This window comes from Trachypithecus francoisi, unplaced genomic scaffold, assembly GCF_009764315.1.
Source record: "Trachypithecus francoisi isolate TF-2019V2 unplaced genomic scaffold, Tfra_2.0 Lachesis_group17, whole genome shotgun sequence".
NCBI lineage: Eukaryota > Metazoa > Chordata > Mammalia > Primates > Cercopithecidae > Trachypithecus > Trachypithecus francoisi.
In genome coordinates, this window is record NW_022681462.1 from 107,899,046 (window position 1) to 107,918,223 (window position 19,178).

Below are 19,178 nucleotides of genomic sequence, written 5' to 3' on the forward strand. Positions count from 1 at the left end.
CCTTTGTCAGATGTACAGATTGTGAAGATTCCACTCTGTGGGCTGTCTGTTGACTCTGCTGACTGTTCCTTTTGCTGTGCAAGAGTTCTTTAGTTAAATCCCAACTATTTATCTTTGTTTTTATTACATTTACTTTTGGGTTCTTGGTCATTAAATCCTTGCCTAAGCCAATGTCTAGAAGGGGTTTTCCAATGTTATCTTCTAGAATTTTTATAGTTTCAGGTCTTGTATTTAGTTTCAGGTCATTATATTTCCCCACTTTATGTTTTTGTTTTCTTTGTCAAAGATCAGTTGGCTGTAAGTATGTGGGTTTATTTCTGGGTTCTTTATTCTGTTCGATTGGTCTGTGTGCCTATTTTTATACCAGTACCATGTTGTTTTGGTGACTATGGCCTTATAGTATAGTTTGAAATCAGGTAGTGTGATGCCTCCAGATTTGTTCTTTTTGCTTAGTCTTGCTTTGGCTTTGTGGGCTCTTTTTCATACCAAATGAATTTTAAAATTGTTTTTTCTAATTCTGTGAAGAATGATGTTGGTATTTTGATGGGGATTGCATTGAATCTGTAGATTGCTTTTGGAAGTATGGTCAAAGACCTCTACAAGGAAAACTACAAAACACTGCTGAAAGAAATCATAAATGACACAAATTGAAATACATCCCATTCTCATGGATGGAAAGAATAAATATTGTGAAATGGCCAGCTTTGTTTTAGATGAAGTTTCCCCATGTGCTTTCTTTTCTCCTGACTCTTTATCAATCTGTTTTTAATCCCTTTCACTAGTGCCACACTGTCATATGAACTTACTTTTCCAATAAATCTTGATATTGGGCAATGTATATTCTTATCTTTGCTCTTCCTCAAAATTTTTTGCTATTCTTGTTTCTTTCTGTTTCTACATAATCTTATATTAGCATGTCTGTCATCAACACACAAATAAAAATAGCCAACTGGAATATAAGGAGAATTTTTACTCTCAGAATACTGCTTCCTCCAATTTGAGAAAATGGTATGTTCTTTCATTTGTATAGGTTGTCACCCACTTCTCTCAATAATCTTTTTATAATTTTGGTATAGAGGTGCTACACATATTTAGACAGATTGTTTTCGAGATATTTGATAACTTTTGATACTATGGTAAATAGCATGATTAAAAATTTTTTATATTAAATGCTAGAAAATAAAATAATTTTTGTTTAGTGACATTGTATTCAGCAAGCCTAACTCACCTAAATTATTAAATTTGATAATTTATAGAAAATTACTTTTATAACCATGTGTTATCTGTAAATGAAGATACATGTATTTCTTTACTTAAAACATTTTACCATGTATTTACATGCCTTATTTCACTGACAAGAAACTCCTATAAAATGTTGACTAAAATTGTTAATAATAAATATCTTTTTATTATTCATGATCTGAAGATAGAGGTTTTTAATATATTAATATTGGATCTAAGATTTGTTTTGGGCTCCAGTGATACCATTTTTCAGAAAAAGAAGGTAATTTTTATAGCAAATTTTTATAAGGTATTTAAAAATAATTAATAAATATTGAATTTTATCAAAAATGTTTTTGTCATTTACCTAGATAATTTTTATTTTATTTTCTTAATATATAAAATACATTAATATAAACTCAGTTTTTGTATTTATCTATTTTATATATCAAGGAACCCATTTTACTTATATTTGTTTGTCATATTTGAATCCACATTTAAGATATAAATTGTCCAGTAATCCATATTGTCAGATTTGTGAATCAAGGTAATACTGGTATCATAAAACCTATTACAATGAATTCTATATTTTTCATTTTACCATGAAGAATTGATATAGTCTTTGTTTTGCTGAGAATTCTCGGTTTGCTGAGAATGATGGTTTCCAGCTTCATCCATGTCTCTGCAAAGGACATGAACTCATCCTTTTTTATGGTTGCATCGTATTCCACGGTGTATATGTGCCACTTTTTCTTTATCCGGAAATACCATTTGAGCCAGCAATCCCATTAATGAGTATATACTCAAAGGTTTATAAGTCATTCTACTATAAAGACACATGCACACATATGTTTATCGCAGCACTATTCACAATAGCAAAGATTTGGAACCAACCCAAGTGCCCATCAATGATAGTCTTGGTTATTTATTTAGTAAAAGTTTGGAAGAATTTATCAATGAAGCCATCTGACACATGAGTCTACACTGCAGTAAGGTTTTAATGACAGCTTCTGTGTCTTTAAGAGCTAGGTATCTATTCAAATTTTCTATTTATTCTTGTATAATTTTGATGTGTGATGTCTGTCTAGGAAATTGTTTTATTCACATTTAAATATATTGACATAAACTCATTCATCGTTTCCTCTTATGGTAGTTTCTATTTTGTTTACTGGTGACTACTTTATATTCCTCATGTTGGCAATTGAGGAATACAATGGAAAGAAGTGCACATCTTATACTTTACTTAAGAAGAAGTCTCTAGGGAAGCCCCAAGACAATATGGGACAAAAACCAAAGCACAAGAGAAATATGAAGCATCTGGCATATATAGTTAGAAAACAAATAAACACAATCCAAATCCTAGCCAGATTAACATCGAATCTCACAGTAAAGATATTTTTGCCTCAGTTTCTATTATCCGATAATTATATCTGGCTTTTGACAAAATAAAATACTATGTGATAAGCTAGAAAGTAAGAAATAATAGTCTAAAGAGACAAACATGAAAATGAACTCAGATATTGCATGGATTTTAGAAGTATTAGAGTATTTAAAGTAACTATGAATAATATGTTAAAGGCTGTCACAGTAAAAGAAGGCAATACTCAAAATTAGTTGGACAATGTAACCAAAGAGATAAAAATGCTAAGAAAGAATGAAAAAGAAAGGCTACAAATCAAAACACTCTAATAGGAAATAATGAATGTTGCTGATGGGCTCATCAGTGGAATGGATTCTGCCAAGAGTCAGTGACTTAAAAATATGTCAATAGGAACTTCACAATAAAAATGACTGAAAATTTTACAACAATAGGAATTTGAGAACTGTAGAAAAATTTCAAAAGGTATATGTAACATATACACAGGGGATGGAAAAAGATAATCCATACTAATACTAATCAGAATAATACTGGACTAGAGAAATTAGCTTAGGACAAAGGTGACTTCAGAACAAGAAAAAATGTTCAGAGATCGGGGCATTACATGATATATGGTTCACTTCTTCAGTAAAGTATAGCAATAGTAAACGTGGACATACCTAACAACAGAGCATCAAGTTATACGAATCAACACTCAACAGGACTGAAAAGATAGAGAAACGAATCTACTACTACAGCTGGAAAATTCAACACCTCCCCTTCAGTAATCAAGAGATACGGCAGGCAGAAAATCAGTAAGGACATAGTTGAACAGAACCATCAGCTTGCTCTAATTGCTGTTTATAAAATACTCCATGCGGCAATAGTAGAATACACATTGTCCCACTCACGGAACATTAACCAAGATGGCAACATGCTGGACTGTAAAACACACCTAAAAATGTCAGAGAATACACAGCATATAAAGTATGTTCCCAGATCACACTGTAATTGACTGCAAATCAGTAGCAGAACAATAGATGGAAAGAAAAAACCCAAATATTTAGAGATTAAACAGTACACACTTAAATACACATGAGTCAAAGAACTTTCAAGAGAAATTTTAAAATATTTTGAACTAGATAACATTGAAAATACAACTTATCAAAATTTGAGGGATGTAGTGAAAGCAGTACTTAACAGGGAAATTTATGGCATTAAGTGCACATCATAAAAAAGGCAAGATATAAAATTAATAATCTAAGCGTCCACCTTAGGAAGAAGAAAAGAAGAAAGGCCAGAATGATCATCTGGACACGGATTAGGCGTGGAGAAACCAGTGTACACCCATGTGGACCTCAACATAGATTCCATAAAGAAATATTTATAGAAATACGTATGTACATGTGTAGATTCCTGCTCTGTCACTCACTAGAGCAATGACATCCCAATTTCAAAGATAATATGAAATACCCAGATCTTTGCTTCAATTGCTAATCTCCAGTAAAAGGAACCAGGGCTCACCAGAGAAATTGTGGATTCTAGGAGTAGAACAGGAAACAGACAAGGTAAGCTGGGGGCACTTTGTAGTGCTAGAAAATTAATAACTGCTGAAAAAATAAAAATGAACAGCCCACATTGCCGGGGCATGTCAGGGCCACAGGAGCCAAAGGAAAGATCTGGCCTGCAACTGAAACTGGAATGACTAAACAATAATGATAACAAAAAGCAGCATTGGTTCATAATCCAATTTATAAAATAAATATCTATGAGTTTATAGTGATATGAACGAATGGGTAAATATGTAAATATTTAATAGACAAACCTCCCTTGCAGAGGAATTCCAAATAAGGTGGCAGGCTCCATGCTCTTAAAGGAGGAGAGCGTAACTCCTGCTGCATAAGTGAAGGCCATGCATAGTGAATTTGCTCCAGTGAGTCTGGAAAGTGGGACAAGGGAGTAACTTTCCTGTGGAGAAACCTGGCAGAGGCCACAACCGCCAGGTGAGGCGGGTGCTACAGTGATGAGTCATTGACCAAAGGTGCCTTGACAGAGTGTAATAAAAATAGCACTTTACTTCTATGGTCTTCTTCCCCAAATTCCATAATCCCAATCGGATCATCAGAAAAACCCCAACTGAGAGAAATTCTACAGCATACCTGACCATTACTCTTCAAAACTATCCCAATCATTGAAAACAAGGAAAATCTGAGAAACTGCCAGCGGCTAGGGGTCTAGGGAGATGTGACAACTGCATACACAGTGGCATCCCGGATGGGGTCCTGGAACAGAAAAATAACATCAGGTTAGCAACTAAGGAATCCCAAATAGGCTATGGACATTATTAGTCAATGATTATTATGATGTAAACATATGATCATTATGTCAAGATAGGGGACACATCTCCCATCTTGTCAAATAATTTATTGAGCATATTTATCAATTGTTGTTAAGTCAAGTCTGTCTGATAGCCTTGTTTGATTTTTGATCTCCTGATGTTTGATTTTTATTGAAATTACATGTCCTGATTGTGCGGAGTCAGTGCAGTCTCTGTGTGTGCTTGGTGACATCTGAGTGAATGTCACATGCTTGTGTAAATGATAGCAGAGATAATGGGGGCTCCAGATGATACCATCTTTCCCCAAAGTGGAGCCATTTGACACTGGCTGGTGGCCCAGCTAGAGGCAGATGACGCCTGCTCACCAAGGACTGAGGTCACCCAGCTGTGGCTCAGCCTCTCTTTGAGGGAACCTTCTTCTCACTCACCCATGCTTCCAGGGGTCACATGTGGAGCTCCAGCTTCAGCACCTTGAGATTTAAAATCAGTTTCTGTTCCTCAGACTCGTCCCCTCTTCCCTCCAGGGCCAGCCTTTACTACATCCCTGGCCACATCAGCCCTCAGGGATTTGGTCTTTATGGGGAAAGATAGGAAGAGTATTTTAAGACATTTAAAGTAGAAAATATTTTTGGCCTTGGGGAAAAATGTTAAGGCTCTGAGAAAGAAAAATAGCCTTAGATTCCTGACGACACTGACTTCCCCAAAATGGCAAATGTTGCATGGAGAAGGAGAGAGATCTTCCCCATGAGCCGGCAGGACAGTCATGAGGGCAATGCCTTGGAGGCATGTGAGAACTGGGTAAATTCGGTGGCACACACTAGTGATTTGAACAACAGTTTATGGCTCTCTCCCCTCTCTCTTTATTTTTTCTTTACAGTTTTATTCCTTCTGGTTCATATTACCCTTTTTTCTAAAACTAATGTGATTTTTGAAACAACAGATGTGATAAACCAACATTAAATTACGTTCCCAAATTTAAAAAAAGGTTTAGGAGAAAGTAGTTTCATAATCAATGTTTGATAAGCACAATTATTTTTTAACATGTAAGACTTTACCAACTTAAATCTAGACAGTACATTAAAGTTTAAAAGTCCAGTTTGTAGGGGTGTATCAATAGTGAAATAATTTAAAAGCTTCTTTATTTCTGGCATAATATTCTATTTCTATTTTCACTTATAAAACATACTATACGTTTGTATGCAAAATGTAAGGTGCCAATACCTTTGTTGAGTTTTGAAAATATTTATTAATTAAGGAACATCAACATATAAAATTATCTCCCAAATAAACTTTATGTTGACCAATAATTTCTGGATCAAATTAACTTTAAGCAAACAAGAGAAATATATACAGCTGTCACAGTGTAATAAAATGAAAAATGATCATGTCATCAATTTGAGTCAACTGGACATTTTCTGCATAGTTTATAATGTACAGAAGCTGGAAGATGCATGTCTGATACATTTCCTAGGAATAAATGTATCATCTCTGAAACTCTTATGGCTCCAATAAGGAACTCCTCATGGTTGCTTTGGAAATTCCACTTAAGATGAAGATAGTGTTTTCTTTCCTCCAATGTGATCAGCAGGGCTGGTAATCAATATATAATTACCAGGCTTCTCATGCCTGTTTCTAACAGACTAACACTTTTCTAGGAAATGCTAAGCAACTTGAATCTCACTCCTGGAACACAAGCCCCGGCCATATGGATAACAAACATTTATCCTGTTTATATGGGAAGTCATAGGAACACATGGTTTCCTAACCAGGACATCAAGGTCTTTGGAGGAATCTTGCAGCCTGTTCCTGGCAGCTTTCTCTCCCCTCCTTCCTAGGCCACCAGAGCTGACATGGAGCCAGTGGGAAGGTGGCATTTCTGCTCAGCAAGCAACTAAGAGACGCCTGCCCTTGGCAACAGAAAGTTCTAACGAGGACCCAGGTTTTTAAACAGCTAGAGTCTCTGTGTTTCTTCTGATTATGGTAGAAAATAAAGCCAAAAAAATAAGCCTTTATAAAAACAGCATGGGTGTTTTTGTGATAGATTGCGAAGGGGTAAAAAAGGCAACTACGTTAGAAATGTGAGCCTGGCAAGAGGGAAAAGCTAGCATTAAGGACCTGCCAAAATTCTAAATTCACTTTCTTTTCTATGCCAGAGTGAATTTAAAATAGATATATAAATGTCTGTTTCATTTATATTCTTTAGTGAAAACCAAAGACATAAGCAAAATAAAATTTAAAATACTACTATTGAATAAACAATTTGAATCCCCCTATGAAGTAAGACATAATAGAAGCTTGGACCTTCCCTTAAAGTAAATGGAGGAGGCTGCAGAGAGAAGGCTGTCTCACCAAACTGCAGAAGAAAAGCGTAGCCCTCCAGCAGGAAATGGAAGATGGTGATTTCAGGACATTTGTCAGCTCAAGTTTTCACAAAACAGCTTGATGTAGCCTTTTGAATAAATGCTGTGCACGGTTGTGTGGAGGAGATATTATTAGGAGGGGCTGAACTCTTAAAATGATGAAATTGAGTTTACTGTAAAGTTGTAGAGGTGAAGGAAATAAAAATAAGCTTCTATAAGTTATATGGGAAACAGAACTTCAAAATCAAGAGAAAGAGAAGTTTTAACTTCCTTACGTCTATTTTTTAGGCTCTCTAGTGGAGGTCGGTATTAGCACACACTACAGAAAAAGTCAGCATATTCTCTGTCAGCCAATGGAAGAGAGTGGAGTAAGCCAGTGATTACTTAACACACATGCTTTAAAACAGCAAACTATTAGACGCAATGTGGAGTGTATTTATGGTCTGTTACATTTTACGAAATGGTTTTATTTGGTTTATTTTTAAAATACTTGTCATTTTAGCAATCTTCTAATAAGATGGAACATTGAAAAGCTCAGAACAAAACACATGGAATGATCAGCTTCTCTACGAGCAATGACACCCACTTTTCTGGTTTCTTTCTTTCTTTCCACTAATGAAATCATTACAGTTTTGTTAGGTCTAATTAAAGACCAAGAAGGCATTTGGATGGAAAAAAAGGTATCAAGTTTTGTGTGTTTGTGATGTGTTTTCTACAGCCAGGACCAAGCCCTTGAGACCAAACTTCAACAAAGAAGCATAATTTCATAATGAAGAAAAGAAAGAACCCAGTAAATACCTAATTCCAGACTTTCCTTTGTCATAAAGTCAGTGATCTTCATGCACACAATTTCACATACAAATTCCCATTTCTTATTTATAAACCCTTTCTATTTACTGAGGAGATCATCTCTTGATGTGGTTGAAAATACGTTACTCTGTAACTATGATTTTTCTCATGATAAAAGTGAGATGCAGGACAAGTCAGCTATTATTATGGGATATATGCGGATGTGCTGGGATATATGCGGATGTGCTGGGATGCAGTCCTCCACAAAAAATCATAGGGGCAGAGCACGCTCTTAAGTCTTGGAGCTTCTTACCTGAGAATGTTGATTCTGAGTCACTCCAGTGGCTTCCAGGAGTTGCCAACTTTTAAAAACTTGTGTTCCACCATTCCAAATCTGGTCTCCTCCTTTGCTGAGAAAGATGGAAGGCAGATGGCAGGCATGACGTGGGGGCTTCTGTAGGGGCTCCTGCTGTGGGGTAATCCTTGATAAAAGAAAAACGTCAGCCAAATTAAATTTAAAAGACTTTGAGCAATGAATGAATTGCGAACCAGACTGCCTTCTGAGCCAGAGTAGGTTCAGATGTTCCAGCACAACCATTCAGTGGAAGATGATTTATGGACATTGAAGGGAAAGTGACCTACAGAAAATGGAAGGGAGGGACAGAAACAGCTGGATTGGTTATAGCTCAGCATTTGCCTTATTTGCCTTATTTGAACACAGTTCGAACAGTTGACTACATTTGATTGGCCGAAACTCAGTGGCTGGCACAAGTGTAGGCTACGGTCTACATACACCTCTCCTTGTTATATTCATGATGTGCAGGAAAACCTTTAGGCTGACCTTAAAATCTGTAAGGAGGCAGCTTTAGGCTAAACTTGATTTAACACCCTCAAGATACCCGATTCTTTTGCAGATTTGAGTCAGGATGGCTTCAGCCTAAGGAAGAGCTTGCTGGGCTCCTCGTAAGTGTGGGAGGTTGGAGGAGCTGCTGCCTGGGGTGCACAGTGTGTAGCTGCCCTGCTGAATCTTCTTGGATACTGTTATGGGATTTGGGGGGGTGTCGTTTTTCTGGCTGGATAATCCACTCTGTGGCTGGTGGGGCCTTTGCCTGAGTTTTGCTCTGGCCTGCTGAGCTCTTTTCGCCCACTTGGCCTGGCAGGCTGCACTTGGCTCACACTACCAGCCTCGGTAGTTGAGAGGGCAATATTGCCCACCTGTGACTCTGGGTGGCATTTTCCTGCCAGCCAGTGCTGCAGGCCCCAAAGGCTGTGGTGTCAGGAGGGCCATGGCACAGGGGCTGTGTGGGGAGGTTCTGAACCATGGAACGTGGGCAGAAGTGGCGTAGCCAGTGCTAGGCCAGGGCCTTTCCACTTTCTGCACCATCTCCCAGCCCTCTTCCTCCTATAGAGACAGCCGTGGAAACCTCGGGAGGCTTGGCAGACCCAGACTTGATACGTCCTGAGCCAGAAAAGGCATGACGCCACTGAGACCCTGGTCTGTCTCTATTTCCACAGCCAATATAAATTACCCTCAGCAAGACAACACCAGAGAGAAATGCTTCCACCACGCACAGAAATGGTTCCGGGGGCTAAAGATTGAGACAGTCCCCAGCCACTGTGCAGTTCTTCAGTACTTCAGGGCCCACAGAACAAAGGGGCTAATAGGAGGCCCAGGAGTTACTGCTGCCCCGAGGGAAGAGAGGATAGTCTCCTGTGCCCAGAGGCCCTGTGGGAGTGGTCCTAACTTGCCCTGTCCAGGATAAAAGCCAGGAGAGGCCCACACAAGCCCCAGGCAGGAGGGACCCCCAATGGAGCAGCCACTGAGGATGGAGAGTCCAAGAGCTGCGGGGCTGATGGGGGCCCAGGGGCAGCGCAGAGCTGTATGTGGGTTCCAGCTGCAGCCACACGACCTGTGCCAGGCACAGAGGCAACAGAGGCTGAGCACGTTCCCCTCCCACGCACCTGAGCACACGTTCATTGCATCCGCTGTCTCCTGTTTTCCTTCTAACATTACAGGTAAATGGATGCCTTTTCATAACTTATATATTTATATATTTCTGCTTATTATATTTCTGCTTATTATAACCTACCCAGTCTCAGGTATTCTAGTATATCAGCACAAAACAGATCATGACATCCTGTGTCTCAAAATGCAATTTAGGTTTTCCAAATTTCTGAAAATATTTAAATAGTTTTGCTTCATGTGCTCAGTTTTCCATATTTGCTGGTTTTTTATAGGAATATTTCTCCTGAATGTGGGCACTGCCATAAATCATTCTTTATCTAACTCACTGAATTAGTGGATCCCTCCCAAGACCTCTTATTTTGATTTGCTGTGTCCTACAAAGTTAGATAGTCCCAAGGCCAGCATGTATGTATTCCTAGCCAGGGATTCACCTATTTATGGAAAGTAAGCTGTATTTCTTCCCAAGCCAATTTATATAGTTTTGCTTATCATTGTATCATTTAACTGAATTAAATACTAATATTCATAATTCCTGAGCAAGGACTAAATTGAATACTCTGGAAAGATTTGTAAATATTGGAGTACATTTTGATTAAAGGAAAAGCATAAATAAATATGTAACTTAGAAATAGCCTACACTAAGATAATTTTTCAAGTGTCTTTAAAGTTATGTTCACTTTGAATTGGAAATCTCTGAGAAACATTTTAGGTGAAGTTTAAGTAGCAAAGACTATTCCTACCTCTAGTCATCACCCCATATCAAAGAACAGGAACAGCACCTTTATTTAAATATTGGCCAGTGAATAATTATTTGTATGGTATATATTTCTAATGTTCATTAGATTGATATATCATTATTATTCTTCTTTTCTGTGACGTATTGAATTCTGTTTCTAAACACTTTTTGGTATTTTGGAGAGAAGGGAGTATTAACAGGAAGGATTTGTTTAATCCCTTCATCTGTATAACAAACAAAAATGACACTGGACTATGACTTCTTCTGGCCTCTAACATGGGCATTTCATCAGCTGCCATGATTTTGCCAAGTGACTATTCGGAAATAATGCCATCTATATTAGTCTGTTTTCACACTGCCATAAAGAACTACTACTACCACAGACTAGGTAATTTATAAAGAGGTTTAACTGACCCAAAGTTCCACATGGCTGGGGAGATCTCAGAAAACATAATCATGGCAAAAAGTAAAGGGAAGCAAGGCATGTCTTACATGATGGCAGGAGTGGCAGGGGAAGTGCCACACTCTTAAACCATTGGATCTCGTGAGAATTCTCTCACTATTATGAGAACAGCATGGGGAAAATCCACCCCCATGATCCAATTACTTCCCACCAGGTCCATCTCCTGACACATGAGGATTACAATTCGACATGAAATTTGGGTGGGGACACAGAGCCAAACTATATCATTCCAACCCTGCACCCTCCTCCCAAATCGCATGTCCTTCTCACATTGCAAAATCAACCATGCCTTCCCGACAGTCCCCCAAAGTCTTAACTAATTCCAGCATGAACTCAAAATTCCAAGTCCAAAATCTCATCTGAGACCAGGCAATTCCCTTCTGACTATTAGCCTATAAAATCAAAAACTAGTTACTTTCAAGATACAATGGGGGTACACGCATTGAGTAAATGCTTCCATTCCAAATGGGATAAATTGGCCAGAATGAAGGGGCTACAAGCCCCCATGCCAAGTCCATAATCCAGCAGGGCAGTCATTAAATCTTAAAGCTCCAAAATAGTGTCCTTTGATTCCATGTCTCACATTGAGGGCATGCTGATGCAAGAGGTTGGCTTCCAAGGCCTTGAGTAGCTCCACCTTATGGCTTTGCAGGGTTCAGCCCCCACAGCTTCTCTCATGGGCTGCTATTGAGTGCCTCCAGTGTTTACAGGTACACAGTGCAAGCTGTCAGTGGATCTACCATTCTGGGGTCTGGAGGATGGTGGCCCTCTTTTCACAGCTCCACTAGGCAGGGACTCTTTGTGGGGGCTCCAAACTCACATTTCGCTTCTGCACTGACCTAGCGGAGCTTCTCCATGAGGGCCCCACCCCTGCAGAAAACCTTCTGCCTGGACATCCAGGTGTTTCCATTCATCCTCTCAAATCTAGGAGTAGGTTCCTAAATCTCAATCTTGCTTTCTGCAAACTAGCAGGTCCTACACCATGTGGAAGATGCCAAGGCTTGGGCTTGCACCCTCTGAAGCCATGTCGCAAGTTGTACCTTGGCTCCTTTTAGTCATGGCTAGAGCTGGAGTGGCTGGGATGCAGGGCGCCCTGTCCTGAGGCTGCAGAGAGCATCTGTGCCCTGGGCTTGGCCCACAAAAACACTTTTTCCTGCCAGGTCTCTGGGCTTGTGATGGAGGGACTGCTGTAAAGGTCTCCAACAGGTCCTGGAGACATTTTCCCCAATGTTTTGACTGTTAACTTTTGGTTTCTCATTACATATGCAAATTTCTGAAAGTGGCAGCTTGAAATTCACTCCAGAAAATGGGTTTTTCTTTTCCTACCACATAGTGACAGGCTGCAAATTTTTCAAATGCTCTGCTTCCCTTTTAAACATAAGCTCCAATTTTAGATGATCTCTTTGTGATGCATATGACTATATGCATTAGAAACATCCAAGTCACATCTTGAACACTTTGCTGCTTAGAAATCTCTTCTGCCAGATACCCTAAATCATCTCCCTCAAATTCAAAGTTCCACAAATCTCTAGGGCAGGGGCAAAATGTCACCAGTCTCTTTGCTAAAGCATAGCAAGAGTGACCTTTATTCCATTTCTGCATAAGTTCCTTATCTCCATCTGAGATCACCTCAGCCTGGACTTCATTGTCCATATCACTATGAGCATTTTGGTCAAAACCATTCAACAAGTCTCTAGGAAGTTCCAAACTTTCCCACATCTACCTGCCTTTTTCTGAGCCCTCCAAACTGTTGCAACCTCTCCCTGTAACCCAGTTTCCAAAGCTGCTTCAACATATTCGGGTATCTTTATAACAGTACCCCACTTCTGGTACCAATTTTCTGTATTAGTTTGTTTTCACCCTTTTATATAAAAAAACTACCTGAGACTGGATAATTTATAAAGAAAATAGGTTTAATTGATTCATAGTTCTGCATGGCTAGGGAGACCTCAGGAAACTTACAATCATGGTGGAAGGTAAAGGGGAAGCATGGTATGTCTTACATGGCAGCAGAGAGAGAGAGTGAGGTGGGAAGTGTCACACTTTTAAACCATCAGAACTCATGAGAGCTCACGAGATCAGCATGGAGGAAATCCTCCCCCATGATCCCATCACCTCCTACCAGGTTCCTTCCCTGACATGTGGGGATTACAATTTGACATGAGATTTGGGTGAGAACACAAAGTCAAACCATATCACCATCCAAAAAATAAAGGAAGCAATACTGTGTTTTCCATTGTCATTACATCAACATGTGCAGAAAATATTTGTAAATAAACAGTGTTGGTCTCATGCACTAAAAAGAAGAGATAAAAAGAGGACCCCCTGAGAACAGCAGGATAAACACCTTTATCCTTAGAGGAGGCAACATTCCAGTCCTAATGGTTGGTCCTTATTAAGCATGTGCCATGTATCTGGCACAGAGCTGGGCATTTAAGGCATTTCATCCCAAATCCTTAAAACCACCCATTAGAAAAGTATTATTGTCCTCATTCTCACACAGGCAAGCTGAGGCTTTGATAATCAAAACTAGTATTCTAAGGTCACTTCAAGTGAGAGAACTCATACTCACATAAAATCTTCCCTGATCTAAGGTCCATTTTCTTCTTGATATTCCACATGCTTATAAAATTTGAGAGAAGAAAATGGAAAGAGAAGCAAGTTCTGTCTGTGCCCAGTGGTACCCTTGGTGGTGTTGTGGGCCAACTTGTGTCCCCAAATTTATATGTCAGGGTCCAAACCCTGCATCTCAGAAGGCTACAGTGATTGGAGATGAGGCCTTTATAAGGAAAGTGAGTTAAATGAGTGTATAAGGGTTGGCCTCGATCCTACGTGACTGGTGTCCTTATAAGAAGATCAGAACACAGACACACACAGGGGGCTGACCCTGTGAGGACATGGGGAGGAGACGTGTCTGCAAGCCGAGGAGAAAGGCCTCCGAAAGAACCAACCTGTCAATGTCTTAACAATATTAGACTGCTGGCCTCCAGAACTGTAAAGAAGTCAGTTTCTGCTGTTTAGGCTGGCCAGGCTGTAGTGTCTCATGATGGTGGCCCAGGAAGTCACACAGTAGTGCAGAATGTCAGTCGGAGAACCACAGCAATTCCTACGGAAGGACCACTTCATGTGAAGATTAGCATAAACTTCCCTGAATACCAACATCATTACAAGACACATCAGCCTAAACTCATCAACATATGTCAAGATGTGAATTTGGACCGAAGAGAAATGTACACTGGGCAGGTTAAATCCTGCCAGCTTCATTCTCTGTGTGTGTGCAAATTTCTGAACACTAATTTTTATGTCAGAGAAACTGCCCTAACAATCAATGAACTCCAAAGGCCCATCTGCATATTAAAGGCTCAGGAATAATCCCCTGCTGATTTTGGCTTCTCATCTCAAACAGGCATTTCAAACTTGTACCATCCATCCTGGGGACTTCTGTCTCTCTGTGATGCCAAGAGAACAGCAGGTACCCCTAAGTGAACACAGGGTAAACCACAGCCAGCAGGGTAGCCTGGGCCTATTAATTCAGTAAGAATGAGCTATAATTGCTTTAAGTGGAACTGGAAATGTCACTGCCATTTAACAACTGCATTTAAAATTACGCTTGAGTGAGCTATACTGCATTATAAACAAGTAGGATGGTAAACCCAGTAATCATTGCCCAGAGCCTGGGACACCCACAAGTCTTCCCTACTTGCCCTGAATTGTCAGAGAAAATAAAAGTGGCTGCCTTGAAGGTAGCCAGAGGCCCCAAGGTCATAGGAGAGCAGAGATTTGCCCCTGCTGGCTCTCTGAGAGGGTTGCCATAGAAACAGGAGGAAAGATGAATCTAGCCTGTATAGATACTGCCTCCTCAGTGTGTTACTTTTGGAGAGAAATGATTATTTCCTAATAATTTCCTAATATACAAAAGAATTTTTAGAGGAAAAGGGAGGGATAGCATTTTTCTTGGGCATAGCCAGATGGCCAGGCATAGAACAGACATGGGCAGGAAGTTGCAAATCTTGCCTTTATGTCCCTAGTGTGAGCCATTTTCGGTGATCAGAAAAGTTGCTTTGGCGTCCTTGATGTTTCTAACGCATTGTATTAGTCCATTCTCATGCTGCTATAAAGAACTGTTCAAGACGGGGTTATTTATAAAGAAAAGAGCTTTAATTGACTCACAGTTCCTCAGGGATGGGGAGGCCACAGGAAACTTACAATCATGGCAGAAGGGGAAGCAAACACGTCCTTCTTTACATGGCGGCAGCAAGGAGAAGTGCCCAGCAAAAGTGGGAAAAGCCCCTTATAAAACCATCAGATCTCATGAGAACTCACTATCAGGAGAACAGCATGAGGGTAACTGGCCCCATGATTAAATTACCACCTATGGGGTCCCTGCCATGACACATGGGGATTATGGGAGCTACAATTCGAGATTTGGGTAGGGACACAGACAAACCATTTCACTGATTAAGGAGGTTAGAATAAAAATGCTATGAACAAACATCCTGGAATTTCTGGAGGCATTAATTCAGAGGTTGAAAGGCCATATTTGGGCAAAACCCTCAGATACTGCCTCCTCAGTGTGTTACTTTTGGAGAGAAATGATTATTTCCTAATAATTTCCTAATATACAAAAGAACTTTTAGAGGAAAAGGGAGGGATAGCATTTTTCTTGGGTAGGGAGGGAGACGTCCTGAGTGCTGGTGAAAATCATACAAGCTTTGGAATTGGCCAAGTCAGACACCAAACCATGCTTCCAGCGCTCATGAGCTATGTCCTTTCAGGCAAAGGATGCTACTTCTGAGCCTCAGTTTCCTCAGGTGAGTAGAATAACCTCTCCCACAGGGCAGCATAGAAGCATTTAGGGAATGTGTCCATCTCTGGATATCTCTTTCCCATGGTGGCCAAGTCAGCCCGTCTAATGTCACTCTCCTGCAGGGAAAATCTATAGACAAAGAACAAATATAAAATTAACTCCCTAAAGGCAGTGAATGGGGATGAAAAGCATGGATTATGGAAGGGGAGTGTGATGTGTGGAAGAAACAAAGGGAAAGAGGGTTTTTATGGTTTTTAGCTTAGGAGTGAGTCTGACACCATGCAATGCAGAGTTGCCAAAACACTAACAGAAAACACTTGGTCTTTCCCTCCTGAAGAAATTGGGAACATGCCTGCTAAAAATTGAGAAGGAAGGAGAGAATCAGAGACAGAGAACCCCAAATTCTGTGTATAACTTCCGCCCAGAACTCAGTTGACATCTGAACCTTGAATGTGTGACTCAAACTCCACGAAGCACAAGGATAAAAGAACCAAACTGAGAATTCAGCTGCGGTTCAACAGGCATAGTTTGCAGTTCGTCAAACCAACTTAATGGCCCAATCACACACACACACACACAACTGGAAAAACTAACAGAGCCTAGACTCTCCACGATATGACACTGGCAATGCCCAACAAGTCATGCTAAATGATCCACAATTGCAGAACCAGGGAAGTGTGGCCCACTCTAGCGAACAGACGCACTCAGAATCAGAACAATCCCCTTACTGTGCTCAGAGGTGGAGCTTCCTGCCGTATCCCTGCTCAGTGACGGGAATTAGGGCCTGCACCCACCGCCAGGATGAATCCAGCCTTGCCGCGATTTTACAGCTGCAGCGAAGGACAGTTCTGCGATCGTGGGAAGTCTAATGTTCAGTCTTCATCTAATAAAGGAAGAAAAAGAATGAGAGGAAAAAAATGAAGAAATCATGTTAAAATTTAACAATATAAATTCACACAATCAAGAAATTTATCAAACACAAGCAACATGAATACAAAGAAAACTAATTCTAGGCACATCGTAGTCAAACTGCTGAAACCAAGATAAAGACAATATTCTGAAAACAGAAAAATGACACGATATCCGTGGGAAAATGAGGATTAGAAACATCACTGCTTTTCTACAAGAAACTACGGCAGACAGAAGGCTGTGGAATATCTCTCATGTGCTGAAAGAAAAGAAAGAAAAACAGTATTCAACGACAATTCACAGCACAACTATCTTTTTAAATGAAGACAAAACAAGACCATTTTTCATATGAAGCCGATTCATCCCCCACAGAACTGAACTGCATGGGATGCTAACTTTAGTCTGAGAGGAAATGATACCACCTGAGAATGTTCAGAAAGAAATGAGAGCTTTGGAAATGATAAATTAAGCATTGCTGTCAAATGCTTTATTGTAAACCGCATTGTATAAACTGACAGAGCAACCAGATCACACGTTAAGGTCAAACCGGTGCAGCCCAGAGGCACAGAGGGAGGAACCAGGAACCCCCACAGAAGCCGCCGGGGGTCCTGGACCCAGAGGCACAAAGGGAGGAACCAGGAACCAGGAACCCGCATAGAAGCTCCCTGGGGTCCTGGACCCAACCCGTGAGGTTGGTGTCCTGCAGGCTGTTGCTGAGCTTGGCAAGTTCAATGGGGATAAATGGAGAACACAGTGTTGGAGATCAGGGCACTTCTATGGCCTGATTCGCATCCAAGACTCCGAAACTGAAGGCACCCACAGTCCGGCTCTCAGGGATCTCAGGGATCTATATTATTGACCATGATGTCTTCAGGAATGAAACCTCCGGGCTCACATAATTATTTGGGTGTGCTACAGTGTTTAAACCTTTCCTGAGATGCACCCTGCCGTCCCCCAGGGTCCAACCCTCCTGGGCTTCCTGGCACTGTCTGAGCTGTCACCAGCCCAGGGGTCTGCACCTGGCACCCCGCTGGCATGGGGTTATGGAGGCCAGGTCCAGGGGATCCTGCCCATGTCGGCCTGGCTGTGGCTCCTCCCAATACCAGAGCAGACATTCCGGGTCACTTGCAGTGTCCCCTGGTCCTGGACCACTAACCCCCAAGCACTTGCTATTGCAGTAGAAGGACCAAATTAGTGATCCTGGAGCTAGGACCCTGACTACCATCACCAAAACATAGACCATGCAACACTTGACTTCCACAACGTGGAAAACACAAGCCATGGTGAACTCGTGGCGGCGCCCACCTGGCCCCGGTTCCAGGGGGCCATCTGTACAGATACAGGTCCTCATGGCCCTGGGCACCTGGGACGGGGGCCCTGATTCCGCAGCCTCACTGTGGAGGACAATAGCAACCCTGGCCTGCAGGGTCTCTGTATGGTGTTGGGTGCAGTCCCAGGTAGAGCCGGCGAAGCCTCCGGTGCTCCAGGCTCCTCTTCCTGGGGAAGCAGGTCCTGACTCACTCTGGGTAGTGACTGAGGGCTCAAGGGCCCAGGTAATGGCCTGGACACTTCCTGACTGACTATCAATGCTAGGGACAGGGCCTGTGTTGTGTGCCCACCTGGGCACTGGCCTTCCTCCCAACTGCACCAGTGGACGCATGCAGGTCACGCACCTGGTTCGCAGGACAGGTGCAGGTGCCACACCTGGTGTGCAGGTGGGTGGAGGCCACACAGACCCTGGGCAGCTGACGGCACATGTCAGCTTGACCCTGAAGGTCACGGAATGAGCATCACAATGTGAAGCAGAACTTTGAGAGCACCACCTGCTTCTGCACTGAATGCAGGAAGGGTCCCCTGGCAGAGATCCTGTGACCCTGACCCTGAAGGGCTGCTCAGGAGCCGGCATGAAGATGGAAGAGTTGCTGATGGGAGGTGGTGGAGATACAGATGCTGGGGTCTCGAGGGAGCTGCTGTGAGGGTGCCTGTGGGATATCCGTGCCCCTCAGAGCTTCCCTGAGGAGGGGGCTCTTCCTAGACAGACGCCCCTCCCAAGGCTGCCTCTGGGTCACAGGACACAGTCCTGGTCTTGGTGCCTCTCCTTTCCGCCACAACTCCTCATTGCTCCCACAGCAATGGGCAGCTCTCCCCTGTGGTCTCTCCATCTAAACAATCAGCTGCCTGCTGGGACCTGAGCAACACAAAGAGCAAGAGAGCTATCAAGTACTGGCTTTA

General features: G+C 41.5%; 1 long non-coding RNA gene across 7 annotated transcripts in view; it reads right to left on the minus strand.

Annotated features, from left to right (window-relative positions):
* The window catches only part of LOC117062805, a 38,774-nt gene that overhangs the window by 16,608 nt on the left and 2,988 nt on the right, over nucleotides 1-19,178 (minus strand). For 5 of the 7 annotated variants that reach the window (XR_004428601.1, XR_004428603.1, XR_004428602.1 and 2 more), the window contains 3 exons: nucleotides 16,766-16,920; nucleotides 8,379-8,547; nucleotides 4,404-4,860 (listed from right to left, as the gene is read on the minus strand). This is a non-coding gene — a long non-coding RNA (uncharacterized LOC117062805). Of the gene's footprint in view, nucleotides 1-2,058; nucleotides 4,861-8,378; nucleotides 8,548-16,765; nucleotides 16,921-19,178 lie in introns of those variants that run through there. The other 2 variants (XR_004428605.1, XR_004428600.1) reach the window with 2 other exon arrangements.